Source organism: Muscardinus avellanarius (assembly GCF_963383645.1).
Source record: "Muscardinus avellanarius genome assembly, chromosome: 15".
Lineage (NCBI taxonomy): Eukaryota > Metazoa > Chordata > Mammalia > Rodentia > Gliridae > Muscardinus > Muscardinus avellanarius.
In genome coordinates, this window is record NC_137801.1 from 32751844 (window position 1) to 32756184 (window position 4341).

At 46.3% G+C, this 4341-nt stretch overlaps 1 pseudogene across 1 annotated transcript; it reads left to right on the forward strand.

The window, feature by feature from the left end:
* Positions 1–3563: 3563 nt before the first annotated feature.
* On the forward strand, positions 3564–4085 carry LOC308273950 (large ribosomal subunit protein eL21-like; annotated as a pseudogene). The gene has a single exon. The product of its transcript is annotated as a large ribosomal subunit protein eL21-like (transcript).
* The last annotated feature ends 256 nt before the right edge of the window (positions 4086–4341 follow it).

Here is a 4341-nt window from a genome sequence, read left to right on the forward strand (position 1 = left end):
TAGCTTGGAGAGGAGTTGGGAACATAAAAAGGGGGTTCAAAGGAAAACACGTCAGTCATCTCCAAAGGTTTAAAGGACTACGAGAGAGAATAATGACTGGTTTTGTGTGGCTCTAAATGACGGAGCCAAAACCAGCCCCAGTTGGAAAACTATTCCTTGGTTTCGCATTTCTCTTAAAATACATCTCAAACTTCTTACCAAAGCCCACAAAGCCGTGCATCTGGCTCCTATTTACATTTCCAACGTTTTCTCACCATTTTCAACCTTGGCTCATCATACTCTACTCACACAGGCCTTGCCGATTCCTAGAAAAAACGGTCCTCTTTCCTGCCTCGAAGCCTTTGTTCTCTTTCAGTCTGGAGCCCCGAGCTGCTCCCATCCCTGGTTATTAAGGTTACCACCTCCAAGAAGCCATCTCGAATCCGTCCCAGGAGCTCCCATTTGTACGTTTCTGTCCTACGCACGGTACATTTCCTTGCTAGCACGGGCCAGGTTCTGTTGTTGACCTCCCTCCCACTTATAATGTAAGCGCCAAGAGATCAGCAATCTTATCTAGTTCATCTTTCTATTTCCAGGACCTACGGTGCATGCACTTACTAGATGGTTATATTTTTGAAAGAATCAAAGTTGCATGAAGGAAACTTTCAGGAAGACGACATTTGCCCCCCCCCCCCGGAAAACAGGTGACCTTCGAGGGTGTGAAAATAAAAACTACTTCGGGATGTGAGGGTTAGGTGGTTGGAATTCTTGGTTGTTCCAAGGTCCCGTTCTACTGAAGGATCTGTTTTAACTGCAGAGGAAAATGAGTTCTAGAAACCTGGATTACAGGCTTAGTGAGCCAGGTAGACTTTTCAGTGGTTTGGGGAGAAGCAGCTGTTAGGCCATCGCGGCGAAGACTCCGTGCTGGTCCGCAGAGCGACCTAGGGGGAGTGTCTTAGCTGGAACTAAGGTCGCAGAGCACTCTAAACTGTTTGCCCGCCTCTCTTGGGAAGAAACAAAACACCTATCGGCGTGCAGAGAGAGAGGCCAGTCGCGCCAGACTCAGAAGCCCGTGGATTTAGATGCAAAAGTCCCCGGCGCCCCTCGCTTTTAGCCGCCGAGCGGGTCCCGTGGCGCAGGCGCAGAAGGCGCCCGCCGCGCACCTCCCGGGAGCGGACGTGACGCACGGGGGCGCGCACAGGCGCTCTAGCCGAGGCCCGAGGCGGGGGCGCGCCCAGGCCGGGCAGCCGAGCTCCGAGCGAGTCGAGGAAGGGGGCGGGGAGGCCGTCTGACCCCCAGGTGTGCCCCCTGCAGGTGGAAGTGCGGCACTCGCGCTTTTCTCCGTGCGGCTGGCCAGACTCTGCCCCCTGGTTCTCTGCCTCGTCGCAGTCACGGTTATCTTCCTGAAGTAAACTTCAAATCTGGGCACTCTTCTGTACAAGAGCTTCCACTGGCGTCTCAGGATAAAGTCCAAAGTCCTTAACCTGACGTTCACGGTCTTGCACAATCGAGCTCCTGCTTTTTCCGTGGAATTCCCCACCCGAAGTGAAATCATGCTCCTACAAACCCATCACTCGCCTGTTTCCTGCATTTGCTGCTCCGCGTGCCTGGAATGCCCATAACCTCCTCCCCGCCCCCAGCCCTGCAACACAGCCCCACCCCAGACCCCATCGACGTGCTCCCCGTGCTCCCCGTGGAACTCTCGGTGTCTCTCTGAAGCCCTGCTCAGCCCCCATCCAGGACTCCTCCCCAAGAACTTCAGGGTCAACAGACTTCCAGCCCTTAGCAAAGTTAATGCCCTCTGTCCCGGTAGAGCTTATCCACCGTCCATTCTTGTCCTCACCTTCTCTTCCTTCCCAACGCTCATCTTCAATTCCACTTCTCCAAAAAGTATGTCCCCAGAAAACCACACGAGATAAAATAGTGGCTAAGAAGACTACTGAATGCCACCCCTTTACTCACCTTGAAATAAATGTGATCTCTCTCGCCCTTCACTCCTCCACCCCCTTCGCAAAGATGGTGGGAAATAGAAATGGCCAAATAATCTTCAAGATATTTGGGACTCTTCCTTGCACATGTTTTTCTGGATGTCTGCAGGATCTGGGGGTGTGTTTGTTTGCTTGCTTTTTTCAAAAGTCTCTCTGGTTGATACAAGTTGTAATAGATCCTCAAACGGCAACTTTAATCAATTTCCCAACACAGTTTGACATGAAATGTCAAATATATATCTATGGAAGCACATAATGTTAATTTGCCTTTAAGAGAACAAAACTGAGCCGTTTGTACATGCCTGTAATCCCAGTATTTGGGAGTCTGAGACAAGAGGATCACAGGTTCAAGGACAGCCTCAGCAATTTAGCGAGATCCTGTTTCAAAATTTAAAAATAGAGCTGGGGTGTAGTACATAGGTTCAATCCCCAGTACCAAAACAACAACAGCAAGGCTGAAGAACTTGATTTACCAGATATGTATAGCAATTGCATAGCTAGAATAATTGAAACAATATGGTATCAGCACAGTAACAGACAAACCAATGGGTCAATAGAGGGCCAAACATATAGACACCTGATTTATGACACAGCCTGCCCCGTGGGTGGGTGATGAAAAGACAGAAGGATATGCTGTTCAAAAAATGAACTGTAGACAATTGATAAGTATATATAGGATAAATGAAATTCCAATACATATAGGATAAATAAAATTCCATCCTAACACACACCTTAAAGACTTAAAGGCAATTTATAAAACTATGAAAATAAAGAATATTTTTATGAGTTCAGAGTAAAAAGGTGTTATTTATTTATTTAGGCACTAGAGATGGAACCCAGGCCCCAGAGCATGCTAGGCGAGCTTTCTATCACTGAGCAACAAACCCTGCAGCCCCCAATTTCTTATATACATCAAAAACACAAACTGTAGAGAAAAACTCTGGTACATTTGTCTTCATTGAAATTAATTAATTTTATTTATCTCTGTAAATCAAAATATAATCATATAATGAAAGGAGCTGGGTACAGTAGTGAATACCTGTTAATCCCAGCTAGTCTGGAGGATGAAGCCAGAGGGTCATAAGTTCAAGGCCAGCTTGAACAACTTAGCTAGCCTCTGTCTCAAAATAAGATTAAAAAGAGCGAGAGCCCGCTGGGGATGCAGCTCAGTGGTAGAGTGCTTACCTCGCCTGTGTGAGACCCTGGTAGGACAAGGGGAGGGAGGTGGTGACAAGACAAGACTAAATTAAGAGCAAGTAGCTGTAACTGACATAACGAAAAGAGAGTTAGTATCCAAAATTGTTGACTTTGAGAAAATGATGATTAGGTATTAGGGAAATGAAGGTTAAGACAGAATGAAGCAGGGGTGGGGGGATTCAGGAGGCTGAGGGAGCAGGATCATTGTAGAAGTTCAAGACCAGCATGGGCAGCATAAGCCAGACCTGATCCCATACAAAATAAACAACAACAAAAAAATAACTTCAGTGAAATACTGTTTTGTGCCTACTTAATTGACAGAAATGTAACAGTTGAACAATACTAAACTTTGACAAGGATGTAAAGCAACTGAAATTCTTACTCATTGCTAATAGAAAAATGAACAGCTTTCGCCGCCATCTTCCAGTAATTCACCAAAATGACAACACAAAAGGGAAGAGGAGAGGAACCTGTTATATGTTCTCTAGGCCTTTTAGAAAACATGGAGTTGTTCCTTTCGTCACATATATGCGAATCTACAAGGAGGGAGATATTGTAGACATTTAGGGAATGGGTACTGTTCAAAAAGGAATGCCTCACAAATGTTACCATGGCAAAACGGGAAGAGTCTATAATGTTACTCAGCATGCTGCTGGCACTGTGGTAAACACGCAAGTCAAGGGCGAGATTCTTGCTAAGAGAATTAATGTGCGTATTGAGCATATCAAGCGCTCTAAGAGTCGAGACAGCTTCCTGAAGTGGGCGAAGGGAAATGATCAGAAGAAGAAGGAGGCCAAAGAGAAAGGCACCTGGGTTCAGCTGAAGCGCCAGCCTGCTCCACCCAGAGAAGCACACTCTGTGAGAACCAGTGGAAAGAAACCTGAGCTGCTGAAACCTATTCCCTATGAATTCATGGCATAATAGGTGTAAAAACAATAAATAAAGTCCCCTGGGCTGTAAAAAAAAAAAAAAATAAGGAATGAACATAACCACCTTATAACTGTTTGCCTTTCTTAAAAGGTAAACATGGGGAGCCAGGTGTGGTGGCCCATGCTTGTAATCCCAGTACTTGGGAGACTGAGACAGGAGGATTGCGGTTCATAGCCAGCCTCAGCTACTTAGCGAGGCCCTCCGCAACATAGTGAGACCCTTTTTCAAAATAAATAATTAAAGCCGG